This window comes from Muscardinus avellanarius (genome assembly GCF_963383645.1).
Source record: "Muscardinus avellanarius genome assembly, chromosome: X".
Lineage (NCBI taxonomy): Eukaryota > Metazoa > Chordata > Mammalia > Rodentia > Gliridae > Muscardinus > Muscardinus avellanarius.
The window spans coordinates 105,058,063-105,082,592 of NC_137792.1; the positions used below are offsets into that span (position 1 = coordinate 105,058,063).

Consider the following 24,530-nt stretch of genomic DNA (forward strand, 5'->3'; position numbering starts at 1 on the left):
AGAATCACTCCAGACTTCCCAAACCAAGTCATGAGAGCCAGAAGGGCTTGGAGTAACATATTCCAAACTCTGAAAGAAAACAACTTCCAGCCAAAAATTTCCTATCCAGCAAAACTTTCTATCAAATTAGATGGAGAAATAAGAAGCTTCCATGACAAACAGAAACTGAAGGAATTTATGTCTTCAAAACCAGCGCTAGAGAAAATACTCAAAGAGATTAACTACAAAGAAGAAATAGGTAACACTCACCAGAACCAGAAAAACAAGTTTCCATCCAACAGACAACTAAGATTGGTTATCTGTGGAGATTCATTATTTATGTTAGTCTTTTACCTATCTCTAAATTGTATTGTTTGCCTTTATTGTTGTTAATTTTTAGGATTTCTAGTTGGAATATTAATATACCTTCAGATATAGCATTTGGAAATATTTTATGCAATTCTATTAGTAACTTTTAACTCTGTTTACATTGTCTTTGGATATACAATATTTTCTTTTATTTTTTAGGGAGTTTGTATATTCTTCTGTTGCCTGTGCCATTGAAATCATATCCAAGAAATCACTGCCAATTTCAATGTTGTGAGGTTTTATGACCCAGATTTTCTCCTAAAAGTTTATAGTCTTAAGATTTATATTTAGGTCTTTTATCTATTTTGAGTTAATACTTGTATATGGGATTAGGTAAAGGTCCAATTTTATTCTTTTCCATGTAATTATTATTTTTCAACAATATTTAGTTAAAAGATTATTATTTCCACCACCAAATGTTCGTGGAAACCTTGTCAAAAATAACTTGACAATATAGGGAAGAATTTAGCTCTAGGCTTGTATTTAACTCCAATAGTCTATATATCTGCCTTTAGAACAGTACTACACTGTTTCAATTATTGTAGCTTTATATGGTTTGAAATCAGAAAATATATATCTGCTAGCTTTGTTCTTTTTCAAGATCGTTTTGGGTACCTAGAGTCCATATTCCATATTAGGATAGATTTTTTTCTGAAAAATAAATATATAAATATATGATAGTTTCACCTAAAAAAACAGAAAAAATATGCTCTAGTAAGAAAGAAAGCAAAAAGAAATAATGAAATGCTATCTTTAAATCATCAAACGCTTGGTATCAGACAAATGAAACTGTTATGTGAGATTATCATTTTTAATTTTGGATAAATTGCTATAATACTAGATGTCAACCACTAAGCCAAGCATGGGAAGGAGGGATGGGGAGAGAATGGGGTGGGGATCGGGTGGGGGCTGACTGGGCGATGTGTGCATGTATGTCTACAAAAGTTTGTATCCCACTATGATGTATGAATACAGTGCACCAATAAAATAAAATTAAAAAAATAAAAAATAAAAAATAAAAAACTATAGTAAATTTTGAATGCTTATTTTATATTTGTTATTTATATTTTTCTTTGTACATTTTATTTCATTTTTTTCTTTCTAATGATTGTAAAATATATCTAAAATAAATCTCAATTCCAGTCTTATGCAAAAAAATAAAAATAAATAAATGTGGTGGGGGGTTAGAGTTTCAGGTTTATTATCACCTTAATAATATATATCATATGAAGGGGAATCATGCTCCCTTTTGTAATACTACCACACTATATACAGCTTAAAATTGCCTGCACTTCCATGCCCAAAACTTAGGTCGTCTATAATAACATTATTTAAAAACCAATCAATTGCTACATATTACTCTAGCATCTTGACAACAGGTACCGCATTCCTTAAGATGTGTAAATGACCCAATGAAGCCACCCAGCCAGGTTTTCCATGTATCAATACCTTTGATTCTACTTAATTCAACTCCATAATATTGTAGGCTCTCTATAGGGGTTTGAGAAGTGCTCTGGCATTCTTATACCTTCCCAGAACCTGTGAATGTGTCCTCTTCTGAAAATAGGATCTTCTTAAAGTGTTTGACTAAGTCCTTATTATAGCAACATAGATAGCAGTAATCAAATTAAGATGATTTTCATATTATATTAGAGTATACCCTAACCCAATGACTAGTATGCTTATAAAAAAGTGAAATTTGGAACTGGGCCTAGTGGCACATGCCTGTAATCCCAATACTTGAGAGGCTGATACAGGAGAATCACAGGTTGGAGACTAGCCTCGGCAACCTATCAAGGTCCTCAGCAACTTAATCAGAACCAGTTTCAAAATAAAAATAAAAATAAAAATTGGTGGTCTAGCTTGGAGGTAGAATGACCTTGTGTTTAATTCCAAGTACAAAAGGAGGGAAAGAAAGGAGAAGGACAAAAGGAAGGAAGAAAATATATCCACAAAGAAAAGGAAAACTATGGACTTATCAACATCTACAGGAAGCTAAAAAAGACAAAGAAAGATTATTCCTGGAGATTTCAGAGAGTTCATGGCCCTGCTGACACTATATCAGACTTGTAGCTTCCAGGACTGTGAAGATTAACCCGCTGCACACCTGTACTCCAGCTGCCTGGAAGGCTGAGACAGGAGCAACCCAGGTTCAAGGCCAGACTTAGCAACTTAGGGAGACCTCAGTAACATAGCAAAAATAAAAAATATATATTTATGTATATAACATATATAGTATACATTTATATAATACACATTGCATATATTTATATTATATATATATATATATATATATATATATATATATAGTATATATTTATATATAGCTCAGAGGTAAGTCCCTGGTATCAATTTCTACTACCACCAGCACCAATAAGTAAAAACACTATGTAATTTTAAGCCACCCAATTAGTAGAATTTTTAAATGATATCCATAGAAAGCTAACATAATCTCCTCTTTCTTTCTTTCTTTCTTTCTTTCTCTTTTCTTTTCTTTTCTTTTCTTTTCTTTTCTTTTCTTTTCTTTTTGGTGGTACTGGGGTTCCTGGAAGCCCTTCTACCTCCAGGCTACACTCCCAGACCTATTTTTACATTTTTATTTGGAAACAGGGTCTCTTAAGCCAGCATGCGTGGCTGGCTTCCAACCTGCGCGATCCTCCTGTCTCTGCCTCCCAAGCGCGGGGATTACAAGGGTGCGCCACCACGCCCGGCATAATCTCCCTTTTCAACAGTCAACGGCATGGCAAACAAATTCTACTCAGTGCTTTTGGTAGTCTTACCATTGACAATATTGCACTTAAAGACAACAAACAAGTGTTCGGTCAATTTTTTTTTTAACTGAAAACCCAGTGTGAAGCCTGGTGTGGCGGTGTACACCTGAATCTCAGTACTTTGGAAGCTGAGACAGGAGGACGGCAGGTTCAAAGTCAGCCTCAGAAACTTATCAAAGCTATGAGAAACTTAGAAAGAGTCTGTTTCCAAGTGAAAAATTAAAAATAGGGCTGAGGAGCCGGGTGGGGTGGCGCATGATTTTAATCCCAGCATTTGGGAAGCTGAGACAGGAGGATCACGGTTCACCCCCAGCCTCAGCTACTTAGTGAGGCCCTTTGCAACTCAGTGAGACCCTGTTTCTAAATAAAGAATAAAAAAAATAGGGCTGGGGGTATAGCTTGGAGGTAGAATGCCCCTGGGTTCCATCTCCAGGACTGAAAAAAAAATAGGGCTGAGGGTGTAATTTGGAGGTAGAAGGCCTCTGGGTTCAATCTCCATTACCACAAGCACAAAACCCAGTGTGGTGTACGGGGGCCAGGGAAGCAGCCTTCCTGTCACATCAGTCACTACTATGGAGAAATACTTCCCAAAATATGATAATGGAATGCCTGAGAAAATCCAAACTAGTCTATAAGTGATTGCTGTCCGGTGTAGTGGCACATGCCTATAATCCAAGGTACTGGTAAGGCTGAGGCAAGAAGATTGAAAGTTGGAGGACAGACTGAGTAATTTAGTGAAACTCTGTACGAAAATGAAAATTACAAAAGAAAAAAAAGCTAAGGATGTAGTTCAGTGGTAGAACACCCCTCTTTCAATCCCTAGTACCACGAAGAAGGAAGAGGAGGAGGAGCAGGAGCAGGAGGAGGAGGAGAGAAAGAAGGGAAAGAAAGGGATGGGAAGAGAAGGGTGAAAAATTGTAGTCAGTTCGGCAGGTTAGAGAGACCTTTCCTCAAAAGATAAAAAGTGGTTTGATGTGGTGGCACATGTCTGTAACCACAGTACTTGTGAGGCTGAGACAGGAGGGATACAGGTTTCAGATCAGCCTGGGAAACTTAGCAAGCCCTTATTTCAAATAATAATAATACTAATAAAAGGGATGAGGTGTAACTCAGTGGTATAAGCTCCTCAATCCACAGTGCCAAAAAAAAATGGTGATGTAGTTCAGTGGTACAGGGACCCTGGGTTTAATCCCTAGTATCATAAGTAAATAAGTGTCTATTATTGCTGAGGATCAACTGTATAAAGGGTTCTACAAATGTTTATGGACTTAGGGAATTTTTATCACATATTTACTTATTGCTTTTGCCAATATTTTTGTTTTTATTGGGAAACATGAATTATAGGAAAACTTGGAAATTTTCAAGCCAGATTTTAATGAAAGCTTAGACCTTCTTGTTTCTCCTCCTCCACTTGCAATTCCTGTTCTAACTTAAAATAAGGCCCAAGTCAGATCTCCAGTGGATAGTTCATGAAATCCCCACTTCAGTGACTTAATGATGACCAAGTCAATTAAGATACTGATAAAGCATTTCTGTTCATTCTATAGTAAATACAAGAAGTAAGACCCCCTAGAAAGAGTCAAGATGATGGAAATGGAGTGAGGTGGACATAGTGGCACACACCTGCAATCCTAGCCATCCAAGAGGCTGAGGTTGGGAGAATTTCAAGTTGGAAGCCAGCTTGGATCTTGTCTCAATATAAAAAAATTTTAAAGGGGGCTGGGCCTGTTAATTATGTACCAGAAGTGTAGTTAGTATGTTGTATTTGCAGTAAACTGATCTCCAAAACTTCTCTTTTGAAAACACTTTTATTCCTCCTTAATTTTTGTGTGAGTGGTACTGGTAGTGGAACCCAGGGGCTTTCTATGTCCGGGCTATACTCCCAGACCTAATTTATACTTTATTTGGAAACAGGGTCTCACTAAGTTGCTGAGAGCCTCACTAAGTAGCTGAGTCTGGCTTCGAACCTCTGTGATTTTCCTGTCTCAGCCTCCCAAGCGCGGGGATTACAAGCGTGCGCAACCACACCTGGCTCTTCCTCCTTAATTTTTACATTTCTGTTTTACTAAATATTAAGTGCTCTTGTACAATTGTGGTCCTCATGTATTTTGGCGACACAAGTGGTATGAATCTATTACACCAAAGTGTTTGTTTTCAGCTAACAGATCAAATGTTTCTTAATAATTTTTTTTCATTTAGATTTCAAGTAGTTGATAGACTTCCCATTTTATACACATTATTGGACATTTGCTTATTTGTAAATAGCCTACTGCTCATTTGGAAAACTAAACCAGTGGGTAGTATTTTTTCATTGTTGAAAGGGGGGATGGGGGATTTGGAGTGTTGCTCAGAAGTAGAGTGCCCCTGAGTTCCATCCTCAGAACTAAGAAAGGAAAAACAAAAAACAAAAAACAAAAAACAAACAAACAAAAAACCCGGAATCTATAAGATAAAGTTAAAGAAAGTGGAATTCTTTAAACCTTTTTATCCTACAGTGCTGGGGATCAAACTCAGGGCCTCAGGCATGCTAGACAAGCCCTCCTGCTGAGTTACACCCTAACCAGAAGTAGGATTGTTTAACATAAATAGAATGGCTGATGTCTCCAGTCAAGACAAAACAATAGGCAATCGGCTTATCTGGAAAGCAAAGTGTTTAGACTTTCAGTGGACTTTCCTGAGAGCCAACTACTAACAATAACAAAAAGAGCAGTTAACAAATGTGTATTGAATGCCTACTATAAATGAGTCATTGTGATGAAGGTGAATGAAAAATTTCATTTGACACTTTTATGAAGGGACAAGTCTGGCACAACTGCCAAATCAACAAAAAGGCTGGGAGGTTGCACACGCACCTCAGTGGTAGAATGCTGGGATAGCACAATCAAGGCCACACACACACACAAAATCACAGGGAGATGCCTTAAAATACAGCCATATCTAAGTTACATACTGATTGCAATCTCTTTATACCAGAAGGAAAATGACACCCCAAAAAGAAAAGGAGTTGATGTTGAAGAAAAAATAGCTATAGTTGTCTAGTTTCCTGACCACTCTTTTCTACTCTGTATTCTGCCCCTTTTTGTACTAAGTAACTGCCAAAGCAAGTTCATATGACAACATCTCTTATTGTCACATCTGTATAAAAGCATCCATTTAAGATCACACTTTTTTCACCATTTAATTGACTTGAAAACACACTTGCTTTTTGGCAACAACTTTTCTTTCCACAATCCACGTGTAGCTTGAAACAGTAAAGAGCTATAAAATAGGCTATAATAATGCTAATTCTTCATCAAAAAAGACAGGGTTTCAAAACCCATACAGGACATAGTGCCCTTTGTCTTATCTTTGTGATTTAGAGATTCAGAGTACACATGGAGGGAATGTTTATATAAAGAAACAATACTAATGGCACGTGGTGGCTCATGTCTGTAATCCCAGTGCTTGGGAGGTTGAGACGAGGAGTATGTATGGCAGGTTCGAGGCCAACCTCAGCAACTTAGTGAGACCCTGTTTCAAAATAATAGAAAGGGCTGAGGGTGTAGCTTGGAGGTAGAACACCTTTGGGTTCAATCGCCAGTATAGGAAGGAAGAAAGGAAGGAAGGAAGGACATTTGTCAGTTACTTGTTATGTGACAGGCACTGTACTATACCTTTTGACCTACATTTTTTTCTTGATACTAGGAATTGAACCCAGGGACATTCTCCTAGAGCTTTTATTTTTTTACTTTGAAACAGGGTCTTGATAAGTTGCTGAAATTCTTACTAACTTGCTGGGCTGCCCTCGAATCCTTCTGTCTCACTCAGCCTCCTAAGTACTACATTTTTCTCCCAGCTGACATACATTTTTCTAGTTTATTTTCACAGCTTGGTTATTCAAATGACAAATCTAAGGCTCAGAGAACTAGGTGACTTCCCCAAGATTACACATTTTAAGAAGAATCAGAGCAGAGATTCAAACGCAGGCTTGTCTCTGGTCAAAGCCCACCATCAGGAAATCAAATGAGAAAGAGAAGAGAGTTGGAAGGAGGAGCTGACGCTCCAGGACGGCAGCTGAGAAGGAAGACATAGTAACTGAACAGGAGGGAGGGTATCCCAGGCAAGATGGAAGGTCTGAAGAAAAGAGGTCCTGGGAGGGCTATCAGGGAGGACTTTGGGAGTTCCAGGGAGGTGCCACAGGAACAAGGCTCCAGGAGGCTGAAGGAAATATATTTTGGGTCTAGAGTCAAAGGAAAGGACAAGAATCAGGAACTTAAAGATCACTCTGCAGAGCAAGCTCTGGGAACTGACAAGTAATGAGGACCCTTGAGCCCCACCCAAGAATTGCTGAAGTAGAAGCTCAGCTTAACACATGCTCAGGGAATGCTGAGACTCACTGCCTTGGAGGGCCTGGAAAAGTGGCAAGTGTTGAAATCAAACACCAAACAGTTCCCTTAAGGGAGCCCGGGACAGTTGCATCTTACAATGTTGAGCAACATTTCAAAGCACAAAGGAGTCAGATGACCAGAAGTGGTGGTGGAGAGTGAAAAGAGGGCTGTGCCTTCAGACATGTGGTGTCTGGGGGACGGCCTGTAACACTGCACCCTTTCCCAGAGACCTTATCAAAACCTGTTACGCAGGAGCTCATCGGAGAAGAGAAAGCAGGTGAACAGGTTATTTCAGGCACTGCCTGTGACTTTTCATTTTCACCCTGTACCTGCTGCTTTCACTTCCCTTCAGGGAGGAAGAGAAGGTAAGGAACGTTTATTGAGGGTCCCAACTTGCTGATCACTGTGCCTATAATATTCCAGTCGTGCAAATATTGTTCCAATAATATAGAACTAGGGATTCAGAGAGGTTAAGTCACTTGCCTGAGATCACACAGCTCAGAAGACAGCCAGCATATAATACCTGCATATTTTCTCTTTCATCTTCTTTTAATTTAGACACAATATTTGTACATCCTTATAGACTACATTATGATAATTTGGTACATTAATACAATGCATAATTTATAATTTGCAGTATTAAGCACTTTCATCTCCTCAAAAGTTAATCATTTTATGTGTTGGAAGTTTCATACTTTATTAGTTATCTTGAAATACAATGTAGAAGGCCAGGCATTGTTGCACATGGCTATAATCCCAGCTATTTGGAGGCTGAGGTATGCCTGAACAATACAGAGACATCCTGTCTCAAAATAAAAATATATACATGACATGGAAATACACCATAAATTGTTGTAACCAATAGTTACTCTATGGTGCTGTAGGAAATCAGAACTCATTGGGCACAGTGGCACATGCCTGTAATCCCAGTACTTGGGAGGCTGAGATGGGAGGAGTGCAGGTTTGAGACCAGCCCCAGCAACTCAGAGACTCTTAGCAACTTAGAGAGACCCTATTAAGAAAAAATAAAAAGGGCTGGGGGTGCTACTTGGAGCTAGAATGCCCCTGGGTTCTCTCCTTTGTACTAATACTTGTTATTTGAAAATAGAAAATCTAGACTATCTTTTTATGTTACAAAGTCTGAGTCCCAGGGAGGCCAAATGACTTGTTTGGGATCACTGTGGGTTCTTTTGTAGCATGGATGTAGCATGTAAAGCCAGGATTCTGGAAACATCCTGCCTTCCTGTCATGAATTAATATAACTTGCGTTAATGAGGTAGCAATGATTTAGATTTATTTCTTTATTACAATTAAAATTATTTTCCTTTGTCTATTATGTGCTAGTCCGTGTTCATACATTTATTTCAATTTAATAAATAGTTCTTTGAAATAGTATTACTGTTCTCATTTTTCAGAGGTGAAAACTGAGGTTTGGAAAGACTAAATTACTTTTCCAAGGTTGCAGAATGGGAAATGCCAAAGTTGGGATTTCAGTGCAAGATGTCTGATTCCAGTTTCCATGAAATTAATAATGATGTCACATTTTAAATGTTTAAGTTATAAAAGAAGTCTATATCAGGAGTATGTCTTGCACAGTGCCGTTTTTATATAATTTTTTTGGAATTTAGGTATATCTATGAGCTACAACTGCAGATTTGAGTAGTTATAACATACAGAAATGTATCTTCTGGAAACAGGGCATGGTGGCGCACGCTTGTAATCCTAGCGCTTGGGAGGCTGAGACAGGAGGATCACATGGGTTCGAAGCCAGCCTCACCTACTTAATGAGGCTCTCAGCAATTTACTGAGACCCTGTTCCCAAATAAAGTATAAAATAGGTCTGGGAGTATATCCCGGAGGTAGAAAGCCCCTGGGTTTCATTCCCAGTTACCACACACACAAAAAAAGAAGTGTATCATCCGCACATAAAATATTTACTAATTTTACCAGGCATAATGGTGCACACCTGTAATCCCAGTACTTGGGAGGCTGAGATTAGAGGATAGCAAATCTGAGGCCAGGTTATGCAAAACACTGGCTCAGAATAAAAATTAAAATGGGCTGGGCTGTGGCTCAGTGATAAAACACCCTGTATTTAATCCACAGTGCCACAAAAACAAAATAAAAGAAAGTAAAATAAAACATTTCAGTAAAGCTGACCATTTACTGAAAATGTTTGCCACTTCTGTTCTACAGACCTCAATTTTAAAATGTTTTTCAGTGCCGGGCATGGTGGCACACGGTTGTAATCCCAGTGCTTGGGAGGCTGAGACAGGAAGATCACACGGGTTCAAAGTCAGCCTTGGCTACTGAGTGAGGCTCTCAGCAACTTAGTGAGACCCTGTTTCCAAATAAAATAGAAAATAGGTCTGGGAGTATAGCCCGGAGGTAGAAAGCCTCTGGGTTCCACCCCCAGTACCACACACACAAAAAATGTTTTTCATAACCAGGGGTGTGGTGGTGTGCTTCTATAATCCTATTAGCCTGAAACAGGAAGATGACAGGGTCAAGGCCATCCTCAGCAACTTAGTGAGGCCCTTAGCAATTTAGCAAGACCCTGTTTCAAAATGAAAAAATAAAATAGGGCTGGGGTATATCTTGGAGGTAGAATACCTTTAAATCCAATCCCTAGTAACACATACTCACACACATATATACACACACTCACACACACACACACACACACACACACACACACACACACACACAACTTTTTTCATGTGACCCCTGAGCGAAAGCACCAGAAATGTACTTAGAATTTGCAGAAGTGGTCGGGACACTGTGTACTTTCAGTAAAATTGCTGAATTAATAATACAGGCCCGGAAATCTGGCCCAGCTGGCCTCCTGTAGTCTTCACTGTGTTGACTCAAGAGCGTCTATAATGACCTGTTTCTTGTTGTCTTTCGTGAGTCAGAGGAGAGGCCTTATCCCTTCCCCTCCCTGTCATAAATGCCTTAAAGCCTGGACTTGGATCCCAGGTTAATGGGTTTGGTCCCCTCCTTCCCTCTCTAGCTTCAAGGTCCACCTCTGTGCCAGGCAGATAATCCCAGGGTGCTGCCTCGTTGGCCTGATCCAGCTTCCCTTGACCACCCGGCGTTTCCAAGGTTGCCTAGGCTGGTGGCTCCTCCCTCCTCCGCTGGTGTGGCCACTTTGCTTGGCCTGGGCTGCAGGCCATGGGGCAGCTCCTAAGTGTCTGAACACCCTTAAGAAACTGGTGGTTTATGATCCAGACTTTGTTCCACCAGCTCAGACTTCTGAAAGCCTGTTCCCTGGACCCTGCTCCAGACACTTTAAATGCAGGAGACGAAAATGTGTCAGGCCTGTCTGAAGAACAGCATCTGCTCCTAGCCACGATCTCCTCATCGTAAAATAAGGACACCAGGTGGTAGAACCTCCATCACACCTGTGACCCTCCTGTTCCTGAGTCTGGTGAGTAGATACAGTACTTCGGAAGCCGGCTTAGGGTACTTAACCTCATCTCCACCTATTACTTCCCATCCATTCTTTCCTTCTACTTTGAATCTTGTAAACTTCTTTTGCTTTCACTGTTACTATCTAGAATGCACCCTTTTCATGGTATCATATGTATTTTCCAAAGCTGAGAAGGTCCACATTTTAGTTCAATGTTCTGATTATATAAATAGAAAAAGGCCTGGTGGACCGAGGCCAAAGCCACATAGACAATTTACTGCCCAAGCAAGTGTAGCTGAGACCTAAGTCATTTCACTCAGGCCAGTGTTTCTTTGAATACTTTTTCTTTCTGGCAGGAACAAGGATAGTCTTTGGCTTCAAACAAATCCAGACCCAGTTTTGCCCTTAAAATTCTAGGGCCCATTTTACTTTTAATTTTTTTGTTTTGTTCTTTCTCCTCCCTCCCTCCCTCCCTCCCTCCTTTCCTCCCTCCCTCCCTCCCTCCCTTCCTTCCTTCCTTCCTTCCTTCCTTCCTTCCTTCCTTCCTTCCTTCCTTCCTTCTTTAGCTACATCTACAGCTCTTTTTTCGTGTGGTACTGTAGATGAAATCCAGGGGCATTATACCTCTGAGCTACACTTCCAGCCCTATTTTTTAGTTTTTTTCTTTTTTGAAACAGGGTCTCACTGAGTTGTGAAGTGCCTCACTAAGTAGCTAAGGCTGTCCTCGAACTGTGATCTTCCAGTCTTCACCTCCCAAATATCTTTTTATATTTTATTTTGAAATTATGTCTCATTAAGTTGCTGAGGCTGGACTCTTGATCCTCATTTCCTTTGATCCTCCTTTCTCAGTCTCCCAGTACTAAGATTACAGGTGTCAGTAACTCTTAAAAATTATTTTTAATTTTTGTGGGTCTTAGTTTTCAGGTTGTTGACTGACCTAGGCTAATCCAGGCTATCTCCTATCTACATGTGGTTTCATCAGCTAGAAAATGTTAATATATTCATGGAGTTTCACTTTAGCGTCTGCTAGAAAGGACTGAGGCAGAGTTATTGTGTGTTAAAAATTCCTAGCAGTATACTGGGACTATAGATAATGGAGAGGAAATATCAGCAAAGTTTGAATGGAAAGATAGGAGAGGAGGAAGGCTGATCTTGATTAATGAGGGTCTATATCTGAATATGTGTAAAATTATGAATATGACATAGTTAACCTGGACAACCATTGGTGGGAGGGGGAGGGGAAAACGGGGGTGGGGGGGAGAGGGCACCAAATATAGTTTAAATGTATACTATTTATGTTCATTAAAAATTATTAAAAGAAAGAAATTAAAAAAAATTAAAAAAAGAAATTCTGAAAAAAAAAATCCTAGCAGTGCCGGGCGTGGTGACACACACTTCTATTTCCAGCATTCGGGAGGCTGAGCCAGGAGGATCGTGGTTCAACAACAGCCTCAGCTCCTTAGTGAGGCCCTCTGCAACTCAGTGAGACCCTGTTTCAAAATAAAGAATAAAAAAAGGGCACGGGGTGTAGCTCGGAGGTCAAATGCCCCTGGGTTCCATCCCCAGACCCACCAAAAAAAAAAAAAAAATCCTAGCAGTGACTGGTGGACTGCAGACACCTAATAATTAAGTTCCTTCCCCCACTAAAACAGACCCCTTTGAAATGAAAAGCTCCAAATGGGTTTAACTTAGAAATTTCTTCATACTGAGAATAAAAACTTTCTCCCATTGAGGACACCTAGGAAGCTGAGAAAGTCGGGTTCTTTGATCAACGGAGCCCAGCTAAATCTACATATGTATATTTCCTGCACTTCCTCCCATGCTGCCTCTTCTTTTATAAGTTTTCCCCACCTAGTCCTCTGAAGATGGAGATTTAAAACAAAAATTTCTTCCATCTTCCTTTCAAAGCTGGCTTTGAATAAAACCTAGTATTTTTTTCTGCCAATTTGTGGAATATTCCTGGGGTACAACGAGCCACAAAGCCTAGTCTCCTTCCCTTGAATGCTAACAGTACCTCAAAAGAGCTTTGCTTCTTCCTCCAACCTCACAGGGTGGTGATGTCATAGCTCAGAATCCCATACCCCCGCCCCTTTTATCTCTATGGTACTGAGGAATGAACTCAAGGGCATTCTACCTTCCTGCTACACATCCAGCTCTTTTTACTTTTTATTTATTTTTATTTTTTGAGGTCCTGGGGATGGAACCCAGGGGCATTCTACCTCTGAGCTACACCCCCAACTCTATTTTTTATTCTTTATTTTGAAACCGGGTCTTTTTAAGTTGCAAAGGGCCTCACTAAGTAGCTGAGGCTGGGGGTGAACTGTGATCCTCCTGTCTCAGCCTCCCAAATGCTGGGATTACAAGTGTGTGCTTTATTTTGAAACAGGGTCTCTCTAAGTTATGGAGGCTGGCCTCGAACCGAATCTGCAATCCTCCTGTCTCAGCCTCCAAGTTTGTGTCTCCATGCCAGGCTAGATCCTCAGATTTATTTGCTTAACACCCTCTTTCAGAAAAAAAAATACTTAGCACCTCATTGGGTGTTGAGGTGCTAATTGTAATGCTCCCAATTACATATGAGGCTACTTAACAGCCCTCTTGGATTCTTCCAGGGCCTACCTGAGGAGCAATATATACCACTTTGGGAATCTGTGGTAGACAGACTCTGCATGATTTCCCCCTTTCTTACTTCCTAAATGTGTGACCTTGAACAGTTTACCTTTCCTTACAGAGCCCAGTTTTTTAAATTATAAAATATAAAAGATTGAGTCCTCATCTTACAGGATAAGTGTGAAACAATTGAAGTGAGAAAATGCACATAAAGTGGCCTGGAATCCAGGGGAAAAAGCTGTTTGTTTTATTGTTGGTTTTATATTACCAACCAGCCATGACCTCAGAATAACAGACTTGACTGATAACTGCTTTAGAGCAAGAAAGGAAAAATGTTAATGGGAATACAGGCTCTTCTCAGACCCAGTAATCTCTACAAAATACTGGGGATGGAACCCAAGGGCTTGGGCTTCTACCTCTGAGCCACATTAGCAGATCTTTTATTTTTATTTTTTTAAAATTTGAAACAGTGTCTTTCTAAGTTGCTGAGGGTCTCACTAAGATGTGGAATCTGGCCTTGAACCTGTGATCCTCCTTTCTCAGCCCAAATGCATTTATTTTTTATTTTTTATTATTTTTTTAGTATTTCTCTTACTGTAATTGAAAAAGTAAAATTGCAGTATAAGCCAGAAACATGTGTGCAGCCCCAAACTGAGCAGACCCTAGAGCAAACAAAATTACACAAAGCAAAGTGATATAAAAATGTAACAATTTTGGATGAAAATAAAATGGGTTTGCAGTATTAATATTATATAAAACAGAATTCAAAGAAAAAAGAATTTACTGCTTTTTCCTTAAAAGAGGCATATATTTTATATTTATAAAAGATATAAACCACAAAAAGTATATAAACAGTAGCAAATTTTATTTTTAAATTTTGAAACAGGGTTTTGCTAAGTTGCTGAGGGTCTGGCTAAGATGTGGAATCTGGGCTTGGACCCGTGATCCTCCAGTCTCAAACCAAATTTTCTCTCTCTCTCTCTCTCTCTCTCTCTCTCTATTAGAGTCGTGCACCACCATAACTGGCTCTTTCTTTTTTCTGTCTGTATCTTTTTGCCTGTCTGTCTTTGTGCTGGGCATTGAACCCAGGGCCTTAAAATTGCTAGGTATGAGCTCTACCAGTGAGCTACACCCACGGCCCAGCTAATTTCTTAAATGGGCTGTTGGAATCTGCCTGCGGGCTTGGCTAGCCATTCAGACAGTGCATTCCCCTCCCTGCTCAGCAAAGACCAACTAGCAAGCTGCGATAACAGATTTGCAGCCCACCCCCTTGTAATTCCTCTTGTTGAGATCCTAACCAGGATTTGGAAAACGCCCGGATATGGTCAAAGAACCGTCCCGGGTTTTGTACCAAACCGGCCCGGAACAGGACATTCCAATAGTTGTTTCTGGAAAAGAGGGCACCCAGCACTTCCCCTCCCCCACTCAGTCACCCCAGGAACCCCGGCCAAACTGGAGCCCTGGACTTAATTTATGAGAAAGGCCCTGTAACCCAGAATACAGAGTGAACAGGGCTGACAGGCTCAGACTGGGGTCTGCAGTTCACCATCAATGGGTCGCTGAAATGAATGTGAAAGGGTTTCCTCTAGCAAAGGTAAGCTTTCTTTCCTCTTTCCAACAATTTCTCAGCCTTCCTAGATAAAAGAAAACCCTTATTCATCTGGGTTTAGGGGGGTCCTGGGCCGCTTGGAAAGTAAGTGGCTGAGAAGTTGGAGGAAGTTTGGCTGGGTGCAGAGAGAGAGGAGTTAAAGGAGACAATAGGCTCCTTTTGTTCCTCTCTCCAAAATGGCTAGGATCACACTGGCATGACTGTCTGGGATGATTCTTGAGTCCTAAAGAAGGGATCTTTTTTCTGTCAAAACAGCTTGCTCATCTTCAGTCTCCCAGGTTGGGGCAGGCTTATTGTGGTGATGGACCTAAAGGCTACCTAAATGGGAGGCATAAACTCTTGAAAAAATATCCATGCTTGGTTTTCTATTTGGAGACAAGATGAGCAGAGTAAGCCAGTAAGTGAGAGCTGAACTAAGCTAAGAAGCCGAATTGTTTTGCTCTTATTGTCTAAATAGAAGGATCTTTTAGTAAACATGGATTCAAATGACGACTGCATGATTTTAAGCAACTGAACCCCTTTATCATTCCCATCAGCTTTTATATATCGTAAAAAAGATGGGTTTTAAAGCTTTTTGTGGATGTGTGAGCCTATAATGCATTCAATTTCTCATTACTGAGCATTATATGCCAAGCAAGTCCTTTGGTAGGAGCTTAAATATTATTTTGTTTCTGCCTCAAAACTAGTGAAAGACCACTTTGGGGATGAGAAAGATTGAGTTGAAAATAATTTTTGAAAGGTCACATAGAAATGGGATTTGAATCAAGGTTTTTAACATCAGTATATATATATTTTTTATCATAGGGTGAAGAAAGAGCAGCAACCACTTAAGAAAGGAGAGGACCAAAGGTGAATTTTTAATTTTAAAAATGTTTCTTACGTACTGGGGATTGAACCCAGGGACTCTACCACTGAGCTAAACACCTCGCCTGTCTTTTTAAAATTTGAAACAAGGTCTTGCTAAGTTTTTCCGGCTGGCCTTTAGCCTGCCATCGTTCTGTCTCAGCCTCTAAGTACTGGGATTCCAGAGACCCTGTGCCAGTTTCTAAAAGATGAATCATTTTATTTATTTTTTTTTTTTTGCAGTACTGGGGATGGAACCTAGGGGCATTCTACTTCTGAGCTACACTCTCAGTCCTAATTTTTTTGCTTTATTTTGAAACAGGGTCTCATTGAGTTGCAGAAGGTCTCACTACTCTCATTGAGTAGCTAAGGCTGTCCTGTCTCAGCCTCTCAAATGCTGGGATTACAAGCGTGTGCCACCACACCCGGCTCTATATGTTGATAATTTTTGAAGCTTGGTTTATTATATATAGGGATTCATTTAAGATTCTGTGCTTTTAACATATATTTGAAATTTTTATATTTATATTTTATATTCTTATATATATTTATTTTTTATTTTTCTTTAATTCTATCCATCTATTGAATTTCTTTTTTATGGTACTGGAAGTGAAATCCAGGCCATTCTACTTCCAAGCTACACCCCAGCCCTATTTTTTTTTTGATTATTTTGAAACAGGGTCTTACTGAGTTGCAAAGGGCCTCACTAAGTAGCTGAGGTTGTTTGCCAACTGTGATCCTCCGGTCTCAGCCTCCTGAATGCTGCATGTGCCCCAACACCCTGCTCAAAATGTGAATCCTGATGGAGAGTTATTAGGAAAGCTCTTGTGAGGTTGGAGACCGGATGCCAGGGGTACCCCGCATTCCAAATTAGAGGAGTAATCTTTTGTCCAGGATGAGCCTGTTTAGCCCAGTCTACCTTAAGTCAGAAAGGTAGGTGAAGGAACAGACAAGAGCTCAGTCACATTAAAGGAATAGCTTGCAAATTCAAGGGGAAATGGGATGCAAATTATCATGGTTAAAAGGCCCAGGCCCAGGTGACTTTAGGATGAAAGTTATGTAAAGGGGGGAGAGGTTTGACTTAATGGTGGTGGACCTTCTCTCAGTGTACATCAACTAAACTTATCTCCATTTCAAACTAAACTTATGTCCATTTTCAGAAATTTTATCTTTAGCTTTTTCTTCCTTTGAATACCCCTTCCTTCGGCTTTCCTTTGTACTGTTTTTGTTTTTGTTTTCAGTACTGGGATCTAGCCCAGGGGTAGTCTACCTCTGAGCCCTATACTCCCAGCCCTATTTTATTTTGTCCTTCTTTTTTTGGTACTGGGGATTGAATTTAGGAGGATTCTACCTCTGAACTGTACCCTCAGCTTTATTTTATATTCTTTATTTTGAAACTTGGTCTCACTAAGTTGTGGAGGGCCTCACTAAGTAGCTGAGGCTGGCTGGGAACCAGCGATCCTCCTATCTCAGCCTCCTACATACTAGGTTTACAAGGGTGAGTTACCACATCCAGATTTATTTTGAGTTTTGAAATAGGGTCTCACTAAGTTGCTGAGGCCGGCCTTGAACCTGCCATCCTCCCGTCTCACGCACCCAAGTACTGGAATTACAGAAGTGTACCACCAGAACCAACTTCCATTTTTACCTAAAAAATTTCCTTTTTACTTTTTCCCACAACTCTTACTTACCTATTTCATTTCTTGTCTTTTTCTTTCCTTTATTTTTCTTAGTACTGGGGTTTGAACTCAAGGCTATTCCTCTGTTCTACACATCCCTTTACTTACTTATTTGCTTATGTATTTATTTATTTATATTGCAAAACAGGGTCTCCCTAAGTAGCTGAGGGTCCTGCTAAATTGCTGAGGCTTGGCCTTAAACCTGAAGATCTTCCTGTCTGAGGCTTTCAAGTACTGGGAGTACAGGTGTACACTATCACACACAGCTTTCTTTTTACTTTAAAAAATATTTCCTCTTTACTTTTTCCCAGATTCTTGTTTAAATTGCCTATTTCATTTCTCCTTTTCTCTTTTCCTTTACTTTCCTCTCATCAGTCGGGCTCTATCCTATGAACTCAGCATAGAGAAAAATATCTTTGGCCAAGTGAAAAATTTGCACAGAGATTTCACATCTTTCATCTCATTTGATCTTCCTAACAAACTAATGAGGTGCCCAAGGTAGATATTTTTTCCCCATTTAAGAGATGAGGAAACTTAAACTCAAGAATTTAGGTGACATGTTCAAGGTTATATAATGAATAAACAATGAATCCAGAACTGGAACACATTTTGAGAGATGTCTGAATTCTTTTCATGTTACTGTGAAATACCCAGTTAGTTCTAAAGGAATTTTATGGATTCTGCCTTTCCTCTGCTCTTAAAGTATACTATAAAACAAAATTAAATGACAATAATAATAATTTCAGTGATACATTTAGCCTTGGAGGGGAAAGAAAGGAAGTCAGTAATTATAAGGAAGGAAAACTAATATTTATCAGTTGTTTACTACGTCCTGGGTACTATATAAGGTTATCTCATTTAAACACAACTTAAAATAGTGCTCTAAGATTGACTGACTCAAAAGTTCTAGAACGCTTTTCTACACTGGGGATTGAACCTAGAGATACTCTACCACTGACTTATAACCCAGGACTTTTTAATTTTATTTTGAGACAAGGTTTTACTAAATTGCTCAGGCTGTCCTTAAACTTGTGATCCTCCTGCTTCAGTCTCCCAAGTTTCTGGGATTACAGGCATATCACACCATGCCCAGTAAAGCTCTAGTTATTTTTCCATTGTTTCATGTTGCATCCAAAGAGGGAATAACTTCAATCTGGATTAAATGTCTTTTATACACATGTACATATATCTGTACACTGTATATCAGAACTTTAGAATGTCCATGTTTGTGTCTATACATCAAAAGGTGAAGCTTTGTACTGGGAGTGAGGCTTAGTGGTAGAATGCTTGCCTAGCATCTGTAAGTTTTTGGGTTTGATCCCCAGTACCTCAAAAAAAAAAAAAAAAAAAGGTAGCGCCGGGCGTGGTGGCGCACTCTTGTAATCCCTGCGCTTGGGAGGCGGAGACAGGAGGATCACGCAGGTTCGAAGCCAGCCATGCTGGCTTAAGAGATCCTGTTTCCAAATTAAAAAAAAAAAACACATAAAAATAGGCCTGGGAGTATAACCCAGAGGTAGAAGGGTTTCCAGGAACCCAAGTACCACCAAAAAAACCCAAACCAAAACAAAACAAAAAGGTAAAATTTTGTTACTATGACAGGTTACACTTTTTTTTTTTTGGTTCTACTGGGGATGGAACCCATGGGCATCCTACCTCTGAGCTACATCCTCAGCCCTATTTTTTATTTGTTATTCTTCATTTTGAAACAGGGTCTCACTGAGCTGCAAAGGGCCTCACTAAGTAGCTGAGGCTGTCCTCAGACCGCAATCCTCCTGTCTCAACCTCCCAAACGCTGAGATTACAAGCGTGTGCCACCATGTTCAGCTGGGTTTCATTTCTTAATCTACTTTTCATTTGTGATTATAATAGTCATTCATATTTTTGTGACACTGGGGATTTAATCCAGAAACTCTGCAACTGAGCTATAATCCCACCTGTATTTTTGTTTGAGACAAAGTTTTGTTGTTTTTGAAGCTGGTCTTGAACTTGTAATCCTCCTGTCTCGGCAACCCAGGTACTGGGATTACAGATGTGCACTGCTGCAATTGGTTTGCCACTCCTACTTTTCAACGATTTACTTTTCATTTAAACATTTGTTTGTGCTTTATGCACTTATAGATCTCAATTCATTTAATCTTCTCCACCCCACGAGATAGCTAATAATATTATAGGTAAAATCTCTGGGTAGAGAAATGAAGTCGTTTCCCAAGTCACACAGCTAGGGAAAGTGGAGCCAGGATTCTTTCAGGAGATGTAATTCCCAAGCCTGTGCCCTGGATGCAGTAGGAAATACTTATCTCACAGGATTCTGAGAATGACCTAAGATGGCAGATAAAGTGGAAACTGCTAGGTGAATATTAGGTAGTATTTTCCCCAGATTCTATGGGAATAAAAGGTCTAAGCCCTTTGGACTATTAGTCACCACCTTTGAATGCTTGTTCATTGTATGCTGAAGGTCTGTACTAGTCTCTCCTGGGAACATTTCCAAGTTTACCATGTGCTTCTCTGATTGTGGAACTCTTAACTGAGATAGATTTCTCTCTAGGTAAATAATTTCAAGGCACAACTGCCTTGCTGATACCACTGTAAAAGGAAGTTTGAAGGAGGTCCTTGTTGCATTCCAACTTGTAGTGAACAGAGGAAACTCCCTCCCTGTTGAGGGTTCCAAGGAATGGTGCTTTGTGTGACCATATATGGAACTGTATGGAGGTGCATGTGAGTGTATGTATTAGTGAATGTATCAGAATTGTGTGAGACCTGGAAGGATTCTTTGAGAGCTCATTTTATACCACCTTTTTATAGTTCTGCCTTTGTTTATTTTATTTGATTATAAAATGTCCTTTGACTCCCAAAAAGTAAGAAGTATGGTCCAGCTCTATGTGTTTCATTATATTATTGCAGTTACTGTTTTTTGGTACTAGGGATTGAACCCATGTGCACTCTGTCTCCAAGACACATCCCCAGCCACCCCTTTTTTGTTATTTTTATGGTACTGGGGATTAAACCCAGGGGCATTCCACGCGACCCTGTTGTTTTTTATTTGGAATCAGAGTCCTGCTAGGTTGTTGAGAGCCTCATTAAGTTGTTGAGGCTGGCCTCAAACTTGAGATTCTCCTGTCTCAGGCTCCCAAATATTAGGATTACAGGTGTGCTGCTCTCTTGTTGGCCTTTAAAACTTTTTGAAATAGTGTCTTATTAAGTTGCTGAGGGTCTTGCAAAATTGCCTGGACTGGTCTGGAACCTGTAATTCTCCTGTCTTAGCCTCCCAAGTACTGTGATTATAGGCCTGTTCCATTGCACCTGGCATGTTCCATTATTTTATAGTTGGGGAACTGAAACTCATTTAGCTGAGGAAACTTGTTCCAAGTCACTCTGCATTAGTGGAAGAATTTGAACTGGAGTCAACTGGTGGGAAATGCATTTTTTTCCTTTCTCTTTTCTCTTCTCTCTCTTCCTCTCTTCCTTCATTCCTTTCCCTCTCTTTCCTTCCTTTCTTCCTTCCATTCTTCCTTTTTTCCTGTCTTCTTTTCTTCTTCCCTCCCTATTTCTTTCTTTCTCTTTCTTTCTTTCTTTCTTTCTTTCTTTCTTTCTTTCTTTCTTTCTTTCTTTCTTTCTTTCTGGTACTGGATATTGAACCCAGAAGCATTTTGCATCCAAGCTATACCCCTAGCGCTCTACTTTTAGATTTTATTCATTTTTAAGGCCGGGCGTGGTGGCGCACGCTTGTAATCCCAGCGCTTGGGAGGCGGAGACAGGAGGATCACGCAGGTTCGAAGCCAGCCGCGCTGGCATAAGAGACCCTGTTTCAAAAATATAAAATAGGTCTGGGAGTGGAGCCCGGAGGTAGAATGGCTTCCAGGAACCCCAGTACCACCAAAAAAAAAGATTTTATTCATTTTTAAATTTATTATTTATTTATTAGTGTTCGGAATTGAACCGACAGTTTTTTTTTTCTTTTTTTTGTGGTACTGGGGTTCCTGGAAGCCCTTCTACCTCCAGTTTACACTCCCAGACCTAGTTTTACATTTTTATTTGGAAGCAGGGTCTCCTAAACCAGCACGCAGCTGGCTTCGAACCTGCACGATCCTCCTGTCTCTGCCTTCTAAGCGCGGGGATTACAAGCGTGCACCACCACGCCCGGCGAACGGATAGGCATTCTACCTCTATGATACACCGTAGCACTTTTTAATTTTTTTAAAAATTTGATACAGGTTCTCACCAAGTTTCTGACTCAAACCTGTGATTCTCCAGTCTTAGCCTCTCAAGTACTGGGATTATGAGTGTGCACCACACACCCAGCTTACTTGGGCCTTTTTATATCATTTTAGAATTTGCTGTCATGTCTCACCAACTAGGCTTTCATTACCATAGATCTACATATTTATATATCTATAAAAACCTCTATGATATGACATCCATTCTCAATGAGTTTATAGTTGAATCTGGGAAATAATGACAGTTTGCTAGGCAGCTTAGAAGGGTAACAATAATACATTGTTGGGTACAATTTAGAGTAAGTAGCACATCAGAAGACAGTGATATGAAAAGGCTAGAGATGGCCTTCTAGTGTAGTTGGTATTTAATTTAGCCCTGGGAGAAAAAATAAAGAAAGTATGGTTTGTAGCTGATCATGGTGGAGTACACCTGTAATCCCAGTATTTTGGAAGCTGAGACACGAGGAGCACACGTTAAAGGCCAGCTTGGGCAACTTAGTGAGACCCTGTCTCAAAATATAAATCAAAGGACTGGGGGTGTAGCTTAGTGATAAAGTGTCCTTTGGTGCAAACACCAGTACAAAAGAAAAGTATGTTTTGTGGGAGATAGTTAGGATAAATTAACAAAGTGTAGCCAAGAGTAAAGAGAAAGAATACCAGTAGTGACTCTCTACTATGTTCCAAACACTGATTTTACTGGAGGCCTTTTATGTAAGTTTTATGATTTATTTCTCCAAAGCTGATATTATTATACCCTCTTTATAGCTGAGAAAACAGGTTTAGAGTTGTAAAGTAACACCCAAGGCTATATCACTGTTCAGTGAAGAGTCAGGTTTCAGAAAGAACGCCAGTACAGATCATTTCTTACATCAAGGGCTTTCTGCCCATTGTGATTTGGAGACCGGAAATGAATAATTGGAAGATTGCCTTGTATGAAGATGCCTGAAAGTTTGTTAGAAAGTTTATAGGATCTGGGCCTTATGGAACACATCTGTAATCCGAGTAGTTGGGAGGCTAAGACAGGAGGATCACAAGTTCGTGGGCAGCCACAGCAATTTAGTGAAGCCCTCCACAACTTATGAGATCCTGTTTTAAAATAAAAAAAGTAAACTAAGGACGGCTGTAACTCAGAGGTAGAAGCCCCCGCCCCGGGATTCAATCCTCAGAACCAAAAAATAAAAATAAATAAGAGAGGACTGAGATGCATTTTAGTGGTAGAGGGCACCTGGGTTCAATCCTCAATACCACACCCACAAAAAATGAAGTCTAGCTGGGCGTAGTGGCGCACGCTTGTAATCCCCATGCTTGGGAGGCAGAGACAGGAGGATTGCGCTGGTTCGGAGCCAGCCTCTCTGGTTTAAGAGACTCTGTTTCCACATTAAAAAAAAATAGGTCTGGGAGTGTAGCCCATGGGAGTGTATACCGGAGGTAGAAGGGCTTCCAGGAACCCCAGTACCACCAAAAAAAAAAAAAAAATGAAGTCCATAGGTCTTTTTTAATTTAATCAGGGTAAATATATGAGTTCAGGTGGGGTGCATATCTGGGACTTTTCTACCCACATGTGAATCAATGCACATCCTTTAACTTCTTTCTTTTTTTGGTGTTGCTAGGGATTGAATTTATATTTTTTAAATTAATAGTTCCTATTACATTGACTTGGGTTGAAGATTTAGTGAATTACACTGAACATGTTATATGTACCAATCCCTCAGTGAATGGTAGCTATTATTATCATTATCTCTGTCTATATATGTCTTTCTAAAGTGATCATAATCACATATAATTGGATGTTTCAGATTGTATGTGTTTTTTCCTAGATATAGCTGTATGGGCATGTGCATGTTTTATTAGTATGTAACTGAGTGTGCAAGTGTGTTTTTGTAGAAGGTAGTGTAGCATGGTGATTAAGGTCATAGATGCTGGTGCCATACTTCCTGGAATCAAATCTCAACTCTACTGATTGTTAACTAAATGGCCTTGGGCAAATTACTCTACACCTCTGTTCTATAGTTCCTCCACTGTAATATGGGGATAATAATGGCATATATTTCATAGGGTGGTAGTGAGGATAAGAAGATTTAATCTATGCAAAACACTTAGAACAGGTGCACCATGGGCATGCAAAATACCTATTATTAATGTGAAGGTGACTATGTCTTTGTGACTGTGGTTTATGTGTGTATACAAAGTATGTGTGTCACTCTCTTTAAGTAATAGTTGTGTCTGCCTGTGTATGCACATATGTGTATATGTTTGTTTATGTGATGTGATGTGATATGTGTATGTGTGTATGTGTTTTGTGATACTGAGGATGGAACATACGGCCTTGCACATGCTTGGCAAGTGCTCTACACTGAGATATAGCCCTAAACCATATTATTTTATTTTGAAATGAAGTCTTGCTAAATTGCCCAGGCTGGCCTTGAATGTGTGATCTTCCTGCCTTGGACTGCAGAGAAGCTGGGATTACAGGTATATGTCACCACACCTGGCATGGTTTGTGTTTCTGGGTTTAGCTATCTCTGTATAGTGTGGCTGAACACTTCATCCCAGCTTCCAAGAAGTCTAACTTTCTGGCTTATAACATTAAATTGAGAGGCTAAGAAGCTTGGGTCTGATTCTGAGTCAGGCTTGGATCTGTGAAAAGGGTTTGGGAATCAGCAGAAAACATTTTATCTGA

General features: G+C 39.8%; 1 protein-coding gene across 1 annotated transcript in view; it reads left to right on the forward strand.

Moving 5' to 3' along the window:
- Positions 1 to 10,710: 10,710 nt before the first annotated feature.
- The window catches only part of HEPH (hephaestin), a gene marked incomplete at both ends in the record, with an annotated part of 94,869 nt that continues 81,049 nt past the window's right edge, over positions 10,711 to 24,530 (forward strand). The window contains one exon of the mRNA XM_080719215.1: positions 10,711 to 10,851. The remainder of the gene's footprint in view (positions 10,852 to 24,530) is intronic.